This window comes from Mastomys coucha, unplaced genomic scaffold (assembly GCF_008632895.1).
Source record: "Mastomys coucha isolate ucsf_1 unplaced genomic scaffold, UCSF_Mcou_1 pScaffold8, whole genome shotgun sequence".
NCBI classification, from domain to species: Eukaryota; Metazoa; Chordata; class Mammalia; order Rodentia; family Muridae; genus Mastomys; species Mastomys coucha.
In genome coordinates this window covers 31690064-31705982 of record NW_022196914.1, presented here as the reverse complement: position 1 = coordinate 31705982, position 15919 = coordinate 31690064, and positions in this window count along the sequence as shown.

Below are 15919 nucleotides of genomic sequence, written 5' to 3'. Positions count from 1 at the left end.
TAAAAGAAACCAGGCAGGGTAGCTTCAATCCCTGCAGAGAGAAGGGAGGTGCACATGGGCATGTCCTTGCATTCACAGGCAATGAGCTTCGTATACACAGCTGCAAACAAGGGGAAGGCTAGGATGAACTACCAGGATTGTCTTTTGCATAATGCTCATGGACTGTGTGATGGTTTGAATGATAATGACTCCCATAGCCTCATAGATTTGAATGCTTAGTCATTGGGGAGTGGCACGACTTGTGAAGGAGAAGGAGGAGGGTCCTTGTTGAAGGAAGTGTGCTGTGTCACTGAGGGTGGCTTTGCAGTTTCAAAAGCCCAAGCTAGGCCTACTGTCTCTCTTTACCTGCTGTCTGCAGAACACTCAGCTACTTCTCTATCATCACGTCTGCCTGTGTGTTGCCTATTCCCTGCCCATGCCAGTAGTAGATGAAACCTCTGAAGCTGTAAGCAAGGCCCAATTAAATGCTTTTCTTTATAAGAGTTGCTGTGGTCATGAGGTCTGTGATGATTTGCGTACGCTTGGCCCAGGGAGTGGGCTCTATTAGGTAGGAAGTGTGGCCTTGTTGGAATTGATATGTCATTGTGGGCATGAGCTTAAGACCCTCACGATAGCTGCCTGGAAGTCAGCCTTCTACTAGCAGCCTTCAGATGAAGATGTAGAATTCTCAGTTCTGCCTGTACCATGCCTGCCTGGATTCTGCCATGCTCCTGCCTTGATGATAATGATCTGAACCTCTGAACCTATAAGCCAGCCCCGATCTAATGTTGTCCTTATAAGAGTTGCCTTGGTCATGGTGTCTGTTCACAGCAGTAAAACCCTAAGACAGAATCTCTTCACATCAATAGAATGGTGACTAAGACATATGCCCTCCCTGAATCCTCACAAAGATAAAGAAATAAACTTAAAAATTGGTAACATATTCATAAAATATTAAAATTACAAGGGATTTTTGGAGCATGTCTTAGTTTAATGCTCAGACATAATTTTCTTGGATTCCCTCAAATCATAAATCAAATGTCACTATACATTGTCCAAGTTCTGGGTGGTGAGTAACACCACACATGCATAGTTGATGTGGTCCTGACATGTCAGCCTAGAGATGCATTGACACTAATCTGCCTCCCAGCACATGTCCTGTGACATCATCTCCAATGTGAGGCCTCAGGCCCTGATTTCCAAATAGGGCAGCTTGGGAAAAGCACGCCTTCTAGAGAATCGATCTGCTTCATAGAACACTACAGTGTCACATGATGCTTTTCCTCAAACAGATGAAAGGAATTAAGGAGGCACCATTTCTTCTTCGGAAAACAAGATTTACTTGAAGCCAAGTTTCTCTGTCTCTGGAGCGTTTTCCCCTCTGGTGTGAAGGCTGACAACCTGCTATGCCAAATTTGTTTCTTTCCCTCCTTTAATATATTTTTCAGTTTCATCTTTTCAGAGAAGGAAGAGGCACACACTAACCATGGAAGTTTCTGAGGCATGCAGGAACCCCTAGGGAGTGTTTATCAAAGGACCTGGAAGGTTTGGGGGGCAGAACTGACTAAGCCTCAGGCTAGAAGGCAGAGATGCAAGAGGAGGGAGGAGAGCTTGAAAACAGACACTCATATTCTGTGTGGGTGACAAAAGGGAAAACTTTTATAAAAGGGGTTATTAAAATTCCGAGATGCCAGATGCCTCCAGCAAGTTTCCTAGGGGAATTGAGTGTAAGGCCTTTCATTTCAGAGCTCTAAACAACACGGACTTCCATTTTCAATTTTAGTAGAAAAATGTAGGCTTTCTACATTTCTCTATACGAAAAGGGGTGTTTACGAAGACGTGTTGCTATACATATATATGCAACTTCCAATATGTTTTCCAATATATTTGCCAATAGGAAATATATATTTATTAAATTGGCATCCTGTTTCCAAAGTTTTAAAGTTTTCCATAATATCTGTGTATAACTGAAATGGCAAAAGCAAAGATCTCTCTTTTCTATAATCTGTCAAACCTCAAAAACATAAAACAGTATTTTCTACTATAGCAATGCAACATGGTGAACATGGTCTGTAGAGCTGGCATGCTTCATTATGGAGTTCCCTGAGGGAGAGCTGTGTTGTTACAGGAAGAATAAATATGTAAATATTCAGATCTGGTAGGAGTGGTTTCAGGGAGGTGATGCTTTTGCCTTGATACACACACTGAGATGATGATTTAGGCGTGCGTGTGTGTGTGTGTGTGTGTGTGTGTGTATCTGTGTGTGCATATATATGTGTGCGTGTATATACATATGTGTGTGCATATATATATATATATATGTATATATATATACATTCATGTATATATACACACACATAAACTCTTTGGACATGAACAATAAGTTCTAAAATATCATTGTGATTATCATCATGACCAACATATAGCTACCTTCACCACCATATCTATTATCACTGTAACCATTGTCATCAACCTCATACTCATTCATTAACACTATGACCACTATAATCAACATCACCACATTTATCACCGTCACATAGCCACCATCATCATTGTCATGAGCGTCATCACCATCCATTGCCTCTGCCACCATTATTACCGTTATCACCAGCATCATTACTTTCATCACCTTAACTCAACCCAAGAGAAAATCCTATTTATGTGATGTCTCAGTTCTTCACTTTAGAAGGAAAGTCTTAGTCCAGTGAGAATCTGTTTCCTAGCTATTATATTGCTTTACACATAATTATGGAAATAGAGGTGGAATCTGAAGGTGAGTGTTTGGTGCCTTCTGTGTTGGGTTAGCTCTGTGGCTTAAGATGCTTTTTCTGAGTCTCCTCTTCTGTGAATGATGCCATGAGAATGTCATATGAGAAACAAATTGAGCAGTAAGTGTGACAAACTGTCCAGTTGGGGGACAATAAGCACAATAGCAGATACATACCTAGGAAAGTAGTAAATACAGACTGCCCCTGTGCCTGATGAACATAAGCCTAGGGCTTGACAGAATACAGATGCTGCTGATTTGAGAACCCAAAGAATAAAGAATGGCAGCTGCACTGAAGATCAGTATTCATGGCAACAACACTACTACCCTGGACTCAAGACAGCCAGAAACTCATATGCAGGCATCACTGTAGACAAAGGACCCATCAATCCAATCAAGTGGCAGTCAAATCAACCATTGTTGGAAGATCTTCCTTGTTAAATTAACTGAACTAAAGTTACCTATGATAATGTCATCTCAAACTTCTTCAGAGTCACTTCTGCAAAGTCTTTAAGCCATTTCATTTGCTGCATTTCACAAGTCAATCCATGATTAACATGCCATTACTACTATAGCATCTTTACAGGTAACTCTGTGACTAACACCCCATCACTGCTGGGACATCATCCCTCCAGACAGACTTTGGCATTTAACTCTATGCACTTCAAAAAACTAATCGTTCTTCCCAATTCAGCACAACATTGCCAGATCACTTACTTTGGCAATAGTCAACAGCTCTCTACTTGGACTTAAGACCTGTTCAACAAGAAAGAAATCACGAATGGTACTGGAAACCTAGCCAACTACTCAATAGTTAAGTCATGGTTATCAGGGGAGAATTTACAGCCATCTAAACATTTATCTTACACCTACAGATGGCTGTAACCTTCAGTCATCATTAAGGAGATTTCTCTTTGCAACAGATAGATACTGAAAAAGAAAACCACAACAAATCGAAATGTAGAGCATGGAGCCCAATCCAAATGAATACATCTACAAATTACTCCCAACACAGAGAACACTGAGGAAGCGTGAGGAGTATTGTAAGAGCCAGAGGATGAGAGAATTTGCTATGAGATCATGGCTCCTAGTAATGTCAAAATCTCATCCATAAAGTTTCACAAACATGATTATCTAAAGATGAACCAAACGGGGGTAATACCTATGGACAATTCAAAGTGGATGAGTGCAATACCAAGAGCCTTCAATACCATACAAAGAACTACAGGTAACTGAGGAAAGCTGGGAGCAGGAACGGTGGCCTTCTCCAGAGAAGGGAACACCAATTGGCTGTCTAGTGTCAAACCGTTAGCCCTGAAAATATACATACAATTAACATTATATGGACTGAGCAGATTGTATTTAAAAATATTGTAATTAAATTATAACATTGGGAAGTCAGACAAACAAACTTTACGGCCTTCTGTGATCTTAAGCACCTCCTAATGACATTAGTTCCAAATATTCAGGTGGAGAAAAGCCTGGGGTTGCACATAGGCAGAAATTATTCCATAGTATAAAGAATAAAATGAGAAATAGTGTCATCTTTTGGGTTTCTTATAGAGATTTAGAATAAAAGCAAATGAAGAGGAAAAATGTAATGGGCCTACAGAAGAGTCTCAGTGTTCTTAAACTCATTATTCAATAATGAGTGCAAAGCAAACAACTTATCTGAACCTAAGCAAACCATAACAATTTTAATATAAATATAAATCACCACAATCATAAACAATAGGAGTTCTGTCAGCATTCCCTGCTGAGATGTTTCAGAAGATGATGAACTCTGAAATGAGGCAGAGCTGATTAAGATCGACCCTTCATTATGTGACCTTTTTATCTGGAAACGGGGGAGCATATTATAACCAAGTTTGCCTGCTCAGAAGTTTCTACAACCTCTGAAGAAACCAAGCTAATTAGATGTGAAATATCAACTGGAGAGCAATTACAGCCTGACAGGAAAGTACCCAGCAGTGCCGCACATTTTAGAAATTTATACTTTAAGCAAATCTCCTGTTTGTCTCTGTACCAGGAATTCAGAAGCAGCAGCATAACCTGGAAGTCACTCTCAGTGTGGAGCCCTGCCATGTACTCCTGTATTTATTCGCTTTGGTGTCTGTATGAATGAATGTCTTGTTTGCATCCTTTCCCATATGCCTGTCCAGTTTTTTTTTTTCTGCGAACTCTCCTCCTTAACTTGGATGAGGAAAAGCATGTTTTGGTTGATTGCAGCAACTTGGCAGAGTCTTATTTCCAAGCACAGAAACCTAAAATTCAAGTGAATTAATTAATCTGCAAGCTCCAGTCATTATCTAGTGCCCATCTCTATGAACAACTAGGGCTTTAAAAAAAAACATAAATTTTTATTTTTAAATATATGTGTGACTGTGTGTCTCTCTGTGTGTAGTGTGAATGTAAGAGCAGGCATCTTGGTGCTTGAAGGAGTAAGACTTCCCCAGAGATGGAGATACAGTCAATATCTCCCTGACATGGGTGCTAGGAATGGAACTCAGAGCCTCTGCAAGAATAGTAAGTACTCTTAACTACTGAGCCATCTCTCCAGCCTCAGATAAGCTACTGTAAACTCATCTTTTGTTTGGAGCCTACCTTAGAACAGGGACTGAGGTTAGAACGTGGGTACAGTCATTTAATGTGAGAATGGAGAACATTCACACTGAAGCAGGTAACCTGGTAGATCATGCAGGCCTCACTGGGACAGGGTGGGTGGGCATAACCCAGAGGACAGAATGCTGCAGTTGCCACTCTTGCGTTCTGCTGGTCATGGAAGAAAGTTACACTAGCTTTGCAAAGCCAAACAAACCAGGGAAGCCAGCAACCGTGTAGAGCAATTCACCAGCAAGAAGGTGGCTGGTCCCTGTCTCGATCTCTGGCCTTAACCAGGAAGCATTAATATTTCCAGGTCATTGCGCTCACTGAATCACAAATATAATGCCCCTGCCAGCAAAGTAAGCTGTCACTTCCTCATGATCTATACTGCTTTTATTTTATTGAAAATGGAGAGAGAAGACGCTTGAAGTCCTTAACTGGGTCTGTCTTCAGGATTTGTCTCTCTTGCTTAACTGAAATTTATCACTGCTGCAGGGTGTAAATATGGCCAGAAAAATGTCAAAACACTGTTTTACAGTTTCACATTTCTGTAGCTCATTAAGCTTGGGGAGTATGCCTAATTACAATGAAGCTTGTGTGTGTGAATGTCACATTCATCAATTATATACGCAGAGACCAAGCAACCATAATGCAAACAGTGGAAGCAGGGCTTGGCCTGTGTTGTCCAGTCTTGCAGAAGCAGCTTTGAGATTCTGAATTGTTGCCATGGGTCTGATTTGTGGAGTGATGTTTGCTTGACATATTTCTGAGTTCAAGCACTCTTAATGCCAATTTCCTTCACTTGCTTCTATAAAACTATTAATCTTATTATTAATATTAATATTATTACTATTATTATTACAAGTGTGAGTAGTAGTGAGGATTGAGCAAATGGTCTCACTCATGCTAGACAAGTATTCTCCCACAAAGCTATAGCCTCATCTTATTAAAAGTCAGTTTAGACAGAACCACTCACTTTATCCTTAGTCAGTCCTTGAATTTTCCATTCTTTTGTCTCAGCCTCCATGGAAGTTGGAGTTATAGCCTAGAAAGACCTGGAGTTGTATAGAATCTCTTACCAGAACTTTCCAGCAGATCCTTTACTTCTTTTCAGGATTCAAACTTTCTGAAAACAATCTCTGGAGCAGACTTCAAACATCTGAGGTTTACATTAGTAATATAGGTTACATACACACACACTCACATACACGCATACTCATGCACACACACAAGCAAACGCACATGCACACACACGCACACACACACACACACACACACACACACACACACACACGTACAGACTTTCCCAATATTTCCCACACTATGGTACCTGTGGGCTCTAGAGTCAAAGTCACCTAATTTTCAAGTGTCTCTAGATAACAAGAAACTGGATCAAAACTTGGGAATCTTAATTGTATACCAATAGAAACAGAGCATGACCTGATCAGACAAAGGCTGGCTCAGATTGACATTGATTTTCAGAACAGAGCTCCTGCCGCTTATAGTAAAGCACTCCCTCGTTACCTCTCTACAGTTCTGTTGGGGTTTCCATCATATCTCTGGGCTTGTTGAGCCCTTTCTGCCTTCACATTAGCTTCTCCTGGATACCCAAACCCCTCCCCATCCATCAACACCTCTGACATTAGCCAGAGGCATCAGTCTTATTTTCTTAGGCCTTGATTTGTTCAAACCAGAACCTCCCAGATGGACAGATTGGGTTGGATCTTGCTTTATGATATTTGGCTGTTACAGACCTTATGTTGTTCCAGGACCTCCAACACAGCCTAGTGCCTAGTTCTGGCATGAGTCCTGTATGCATGTACTATAGTAAGATGCAGCATTGTGCTTCCCAAGGTTGAATCTGTAGTCAGACCTCAAGGAAGACATTCTATCTGCAGAGTATGGATGAAGGGTGGCATCAGAAACTCATAGGGTTAAATGGCCAGGGAGTAATGGGTATTCTCCAGCAGGCATGGAGGCAGAATGCTTGCCTCTTAAAGGAACCTCTCCTGTCACTGCTGCTATGAGGCAGCTCAAGTGCAGAACCTGGCTTGCTCACAGTTCTCACACATGGAGGACACTGAGACTTCACATGAGCTCACCCCTCCCTTCACAAGGGTACACCTTCCCCTCATATGTAACCACTCCTTTGTTCATATAAGGCCATCCCTTCTTCTCACTCTGCCCAGAGGTGGGATAGCTATCCTCTTCTTAGGCCTCCTATTCCCTCAGTTTCTTCACCTCCCCTGTCATGCCTCCAGTGCAGGTTCTCTGTGGGATACAGTGATCCTCTAATGCTGCTGGACATGGCTCTTTCTAGCAAGAGATCAGAGGGATCACTGTATCATGTTCTTTACCATGTAATTCATCTTCAAGCTGAGTTGTTAAAAAGATGACTTCCTGATCAACCTTTGTCTTCATAGCAGGGAACCAACCATCACCTCTGGGTAATTGTGGAAGAGCCCACATGGGCTACCAAAGTGAAACTGTTTACCCTCAGACCTTCTGAGGGGAAACATATGGATTCTTATGATATTAATCAGTGGGTGCCATAAGCTGGCATTTCACAGAGGTATTACCAGAGTGATCTGGAAGCACACTATAAGAATGGCACAAAGCACCCAGCAGAGAGCCTGCTTTGTACCACAGAGCATGAGAGACACTTCCAGAGTAGAAAGTCTTAGTGCTTAATTTCAACTAACAATCTGCCAGAGCCCTAGATCTTCTCAAATTTAACATTTTCAGTCAATGAAAACGTCACCCAAGGCCAACACTGGTGTGTCAAATATGATCATTAGGGCTTTAATTAAGATATCAGAATATGAGTCCCAGCATCTTCTCCATCTACTGGGGTTTGAACTAGTTGACTGAACCCCCTGATGTGATGTTCAACCTCTGTAGGGTGAGAAAATGAAAGATGCATGCACTGGCATTCACTTTGCATCAATCACCTTGTTAATTTTTTTAAAAAAAATATTGGGTGTACATTTGAGTAAATGTATCAGAGTGCCTGTGGAGGGGAGAAGAGAGCATCAGATCCCCCAGAGCTGGAATCACAGGTAATTGTGAGCCGACTGATGTGGAGCTGGGAACTGAATTCACAGCCTTTGGAACAGTACTGAGCCATCTCTCTAGCCCTTTATCCCAGTGGTCTGAGGAGAAAGCTGTGTCCGCACCCACCCTCAAAATGCCACATTCTTTGAAAAGCCACTCAGAGGGAAATGTCTGAAAAACTCCAGATATGTCTATGAAGTTCCATGGAGCAATCAGAGTCTAAGACTGTGAAGGAGACAAGGTGAGCACCTGGTCCACCGTGTCACATGACCTGTGAATAATCTCGCACCAGTGAGTGCACTCTCCAACAATGCCCCTCTACTCTAAAGAATTGACACCTCAGATTTGCCCAGGGGTCTTAGTGATGAGAAGACAAGGAGTCCTTGTGTCCCTGGTGATTCTGGTTTAGTAAAAGGATAGGCAGGAAGGAGTGAAGTAGAGTATACACTTGAGAACTTTTTAATCTGCACAACTGTCCATGGCTCCCATTCATTTCATTTCTGTGAAAAGGCAAAATGGTACAGCCACTTTGGAAATGGCCAAGTAGCTTCCCAAACTATTACACACATGTCCTTGGCAGCCAAAAGCTCAAGGTTTTGTTATATGCTTCCCCAACATGAAAACTTGTTTATACAGGCAGGAATCTATGTCTTAGTGTTTATAACAGCATTAATTAAAATAGCCACAATATATGTATATATATATATGTGTGTGTGTGTATATATATATACATATATATGTATATATATGTGTGTGTATATATATATATATATATACATATATATGTATATATATATGGAGTCTACATCAGTTGATGAACACATGAAGAAGTGTCATGCACCTGTGCAACAAGATATTATTTGCTCCCTAAAGAAATGAAGCCCACTTACATGCTACAACATGCATGACCCCTGTAAACAATGCAATCAATGAAAGGAGCTGCCCAGAAAGTGGAGTGTGCTGCATGATCACAGTCATGTGAAAGTCCACAGTAGAAAAGTCTACAGTGACAAGACATTGGTGAATATCAAAGATAGGGGTGTGTGTGATGGCTAGTGTTGACTCTCAATTTGATAGGACTAGGAAGCCTTTAGGAGGCATGCCTCACAGCACAAATGTGAGGAATTATTTAGATTAGGCCAACCTCTGGGCATGCTTGGGAGGGATCATCTAGATCAGGTTCATTGAGGACCCAATCTACAGGAGAGCTTATGTCTCTGACTGCATAAAATGGAGCTGTGCACCAGCGATGATCACTCTCTGCTCCCCAGGACAGTGTGACCAGCTGCCTAAATAGTTTCCCATATGTTGGATACACCGTTATGTGAGCCAAGAGAATTTTTTCTCACTTATATTGCTTGCATCCCTGTGTTTTGTCACAGCAACCATATTAATAACTAAGGCAGGAAGAGAAGAAGTGGAGACAGAGGGACAACAGGAAAGGTTGCAAGATTTCTTTTGAAGGGACAGGAATGTTCTAGAACTGACTGTGGTGATTCTCACACATACCCATGGATTTACAAAATCACTGAGCTGCATACTATGAACTGTGGCTTGTACGGTGGGTGGGTATGGGTTGAAACTCAGGCAAATGGCTTAGACTCTCATGATCCTAGCTGTGGCATTCTCTCTTCACCATTCTGAGCAAAGCGCTGCAGACTTCTGAGTTTTAATGTGGGGACACCTTTGAGGATATAGAGAAACTGTGTGAGGTAGCCTACTTCCTCCTCAATGCCAGGTAATAGCTAACCTGAGAACAGCGATGTGAGATGCCTGTGCTCCATTTTGACAAGCATTTGTCATCACAATGTGGGGAACATTGACAACACCCATTATGCAAGGGAGAACAGGAGACTAAAGCCATGGGATTCATCCCCCAGCCCCACTTCTGTTTGCTGCTAGGTGACTGGTCAGTTGTGGTTGTGCTCAAGTTTGAGAGCTGCTCACCTGACTTGCTCTGCACCAGGAATCTTTTTCTGGGTCTCTTTGCCTGCAGCTGAGTGTCCAATAAATAATTACATATGAACGACATGGTAACAATGGAGCAACCATATTCCGGGAAAGAACTGGTTAACTGAACTTGGTCTCTCTGACTGTTAACCCCCCAGCATCTGCTGTGTGCTGTGGAGGGAAACAGGCTGAATTCTCAATGTTTCTATCTCTATGTTTTCTGAGAACAGCCTCACACCTCGTGAGCATAAACTGAGCTTTCTACTTCTACATTAGAGGTAGAAGTCACTGGAGCCTTAGGGTCCTTTATAGAGTTACATTTTAAGTGGATCAAAGGACTGAGGCAGCAAAAGCCTAAAGTAAAACATGGATGTTGTTGACAAACAGGGTGCCAGTGGGGTAACCCTTGCAGGGTGATCAGTCAGAGCTCATGAAAAGTCACGAAGCCTTGCAGCTTCCACTAGAGAGCTCAGTGGACAGAGCCCAGGACATCAATACTACACAGTCCCTCTGGTCTTGACTATCTTGTCTCTCAGTCAGAAAATGCAGGCTGCCTCTGTCATCCCCTGGGTTTGTCTGAAGATCCATAGGCTCAAACTTTGGATCCTGCTGGTCTCCAAAGGCAAAGCCTGATTTTATTTCCCACAATTAAATGTCTGCTCCTCCCTCACCATCCCAGAATCATCTAACAGACATGCTTCCAGGAAGATCTGCCAACTTACCAAAAGCTAGACAAGGCCATTGTGTCATACATAGACAGACAGACGGATACAGATACAGATACAGATACAAATACAGATGTAGATATATTATATATGGTGATTTAAATTTGTCCTTTAAATCTCAGCCAGAAAAGTAGACAGAAAGCATACCTGCCTGTAAGTGACACTGATAATGGCCACCTCTCCCTGGAGTACCCTGCCCATTGAAATGAGGAGAGAAGTGACAGGTCTCTCTGAGATCCAATGTCACATTTTGAGGAATGGAAATTCTACATTCTGACTTACTGATGTATAAGAGGGAAGTTGTACTGGTATTTCTGAGATATAGTCTGCAAGCACACCCATAAATATACCTCACCCATCCCACACACAAAGAGGGGAAGGAGAGGAAAAGGGAGGAGAAAGGAAAGAGAGTGAGGAAGGGTCAGGAGAGAGACAATTTGGCAGAGTTTATAATTCTTAATGTATCTTCCTCTTATTGTCCTTCAAACTATCAAGTACCTCAGGAGATTAATGTCACCCCTACCCTAGGGAGAATCCCTAAATGTGCCTCAGTGCCCCCACAGGAAAGACAAGGCAAGAATTAATGCAAGTCTTCAGGCTCCAGTCCATATGTCCCATGGTCCACGTCGTCATCTCTTAGAATCTGAACAAATAAATGCACAGACCACCAGAGGAACATCTCTTTCTGTTTGGTAAAGTGGCAAAGTTATGTCATTGATAACCTAGAAAATGGGACCCCAGCCAGGGAAGCCTGATGGGAGCCTGACAGCCTGAGCTAACCCAAGTTTGATCCAATCATAGGGACTCTGGTCCCTGTTTGTTTGTTTGTTTTGTTTGATTGATTGATTAAATGATTTTTGTTACTGTGGTGTTCCTTTGTTCTTGGAGACTAGCTCACAGCCCCAGTGAACTACTGCTAATTGGCACTGGCCTTGACACAAGTCTCATTTTGGAATCATTCTCCCCCACAAAAGCAATAGTCCAGAAAGATTTATAGTATTGGGTTGCCCAAAGAGTTGAACTTCAAACAAAGTCATTGCCTCCTTCAGTGGGAGATGCACATGGAATAAAGCACTGAGACAGACGGCATTGCCCATGGTGACACTAGCTGAATTGTGTTTCAGCAGCTGGAAGTATTGCCCATTATTCATCTCATTCTTTTTCTGCACAATAAAACAAACCAGACTGTTAATCTACCATGGATGAATATTATTATATGCCTTAGAAGGTTTGCAGAGGCAAATTGGGTTCACTGTGGAGAATATCTAGCTCCCTGTTTCATATTGAAATGCCTAGAAGTCTCCCAAGAGACCATGTGAAGGATGAAATTTATCCACTGCACAGAATTTGCTAATTTCATGAGTGTTCTGATCTCATCTGCACGGCTTAATATAGAAATTCTTTGAACCTGAACATACATACAGAAATGTGGAAATGTGGAATTTATTCAACGCCATTTTCTGGAAAATATATAGCCATACTATTGCCAGTTTCCTGTGAATTTGTGTGTGCGTGCGTGCGTGTGTGTGTGTGTGTGTGTGTGTGTGTGTGTGCAAGAGAGAGACAGAAAGAGAGAGCTAGAGACAGAGACAGAGAGTGCAAGTGCACACTTGCATGCATGTACAAATACATATTCAGTTCAGATCTACTGAAACAAAAATGTACTTGGTTCCTCCTTATAGCCTAAGATCTCTCAATTCTCTCCTGACTTATTTCCACTTATTTTGGACAGAAAAGGGCTGTGTTTCAAATATCAGTGTTTTGTACAGAAAAAGAATTAATTAATTCTCTGTTATAATTTTCAAATTTCCAAGCAAATAGTAAAGATAAATGAGTGTTTTGGAATTGGGGGGTTGCGTGGGAAAAGACCCATCACCAGTGGCTTTGACATGCTGGTAAATAACGCTTTATGCTTTCTTGACTCCCTCCACAGAGCCCAGCTCTGTGAATTCTCAGACAAGGTCTAAAAGGCAGCTGTTGGGCAGGGCAAGGGTTGCACTGGGATTTTGCCCTTCCTTGTAACTCCTCTGATCCTTAGGTCCCTGCATTCCTTCTTCACAGAGTGCTTTGTTCTCCAGTTCTTCCATGCCCTGGTTGAGCATGATTGGAGGAGAGCCTGGGGAGGGGAAAGGGAACATCATCACAACATTATTCACAAGTACATTTTTTAGACATGGGTCTGACTTGTGTCTGTACCCAGCCAGTCACAATGCAGGAGCAGTTGCAAAGATGTAACACTGAGATATTCCTGCTTTGTATGTGAAGTCAGAAAAACAGAAATAGTAATTGCCTAAACATTTCAGATATCCCAAGAAGGGAGGGAGGGTATAAGAAAGGGGGAAGGGAGGAAGGATGGAGAAGGGTGAAAATAAGTCAGTTCATCTAGTTTACCATGGCTTGAGTAATTCAGAAACGCTACTCTCCCCTCTCTCTCATTCTCTCTCTTTTCTTGTGGACACTGGCCAAAGCCTGGGGATATTGGCCATGATGCTCTGGCTATCTCTCACTGGCTCTCTGAAGCTCATCTCTGCACTTCTACCATGAGGCTGTTGATCCACTATGCACCTGCTTGCTGACTTCCTTTGCTGAACCTACATACTTTCTTAGATCCCAGCCAAAGGCACAGCCCTATCTCCACCTCTTTTCCATCTCTCTCATCCTGCCAGCTGCCAACACTTATAGTTTGCCTGCCCTGGTGTTTTTTTCCTTCCAATTCAAATAAAATAGAGTTTTCTTATGCATCAATTTTAAAATTATTTTGTTAATGAGATTATGAAGCCAAACAATGAAAAACCGTTTCCTTGGCAACAAAGATAGCAACACATATGAGCAAAGGTGCTGGGGCATGGAAGTTCAGTAAGCAGCAAGAAGGCCAACATGGAGCTTTCTTGACTTTTCTTGGCTTAGAAGGAGCACGAAGTGGTCCTGGGTCCCTGAAGGCAGTGGTTCAAGATGACTCTGTTTGTCTCAATTATTTCCCATTCAGCAAGACAGGGGACTGGAGAGGAGACTAAGTGGTTAAGAGCACTGCCTGTTCTTCCAGAGGACACAAGTTCAAATCCCAGCACCCACATTGCAGCTCACAATCATCTATAGATATAATTCTAAGGAATTAGATATCTTCCTCTGCCCACCCCTGGGAATCAGGTATGCATATTATGCGTAGACATATGTGTAGGAAAAACACCCTAAACGTAAAATTTTTTAAAAAGAAAAGATATGAAATAATTCCATACTATCTGTCACTAACTGAATAACTTTGAGTCTAAATATAGCAGGACAGAAGCAGGGCATGCAATCTTGAAGCCAGAATGGCACCAGACCATCTTTGTACCTTATCTTGACCTGGGTAGCAAAACCCATCAAGTACTTTACCCAGGAGGGATTTAAGAGTTATTGAGGTTGATAAAATGGACCCATTGGAATCTTGAAATGTGTTTTAGGCTTTACTCCTGCAAATCCAATTTTTAAAGGTGCCTTGCCAATATGGTGATATTATTTTAAAAGCTAGACTCTACAATCTTCATGTGTTATCTGTAATATAAATTTGAAAGAAAGGCATCTATGCAATTAAATCTAATGTCCCCTGTGAGGCTTCGAAAATGGCTCTGTTCCCTTCTGGGATTCTAGTTTAAAAACCCAGAAATAATCTCCCACGGCCAGAGAACCCCCTACAGCTGCTGTGAGGAAGGCTGGAGGAGAAGACTGAGCTTCCATGAGGGGCTTCAGGCCTCTGCGCTGGTATAGTAGCTTTCCAGGACTTGCCATGGCCTTTGCTTTGACTCTTGCAATCTGGGCAGGACTAACAGTTTAAAAAAAAAAATGGGCAGTCTGATATGTCACTGGTGATATGGAAGACAACCCAACAGAAGAGACTGTAAAATGATTAGGTGGGTAGGAGAAGGAAAGAAAGAGGGGGGAGGAGGAGAGGGGGAGGAGGAGAAAGGGGAAAGGGGAGGAGGTGAAGGAGACAGGAGATGGAAGAGAGGGAAGGGAAGGGAAGGGAGGGGAAAGGAAAGGGAACTTTGTTTGGCCTTTCTTCTCACACCACTGAAAATCATCCCCAGTGCTTCTTAATCTACATGCAAGTTCAGGCACCAATCCCTGGAACATGCTGGCTAGGTCATTTTGCACACTAGCTGCCTGTGCTGCATTTTAAAAGACTCCATTCTAAGTGGACAAGAGTACTTGATGTCACATAAACACTCTCAGGAGGTTCAAGGCTGGAAGAACTTCCTCAGTTAGACCATCCTCCCTCTACCTAGAGTGTTGAGAGTGAGGTGAGGAAGGGATTCAGGGACCTCAAGTAGAACACATTGCCTGGGGGCCAACAGCAGGTGTCAGACCTGCATTTCAGGTATGATACCTGTTGGCAGCTGGTAGTAGAGTTCCTCCTTCTCTAGAGTCAGAATGAGGGGATGGACAGCCATGTTCTTGTCTCCCTCATATGTCCCCTGCACTCCTAAGTTAGGAAACCTTATGTGGTAGGTGTGTCTCTTTCCAATTCTTCAAGGCTAAGGAGAAGATAATGGGCTAGATAGGCTCTTCCTAGTCCACTCGAGAAGGACCATAAAGAATCTGAGCCCTCTGTGATATTTCTCCAGAACCTGTGGCACTGCTGGTACCCAGAGTACATTTGTCATGTCTATTCTGTCCCTTTCAGATGACCTGGCTAGTTAATCCTTGTATCTGTAGCCTATCAGAGTAACACCATAGTCTTTGAATCAGTCACTCTTCTAAGGTCAACATGACCTTAAGATGTTCCAGGGTGACTATCACTAGCTGTAATAACATGACTGGCTGGTTTAAAGAGCAAGCTTTCATTTTCATCCCCCAGGAT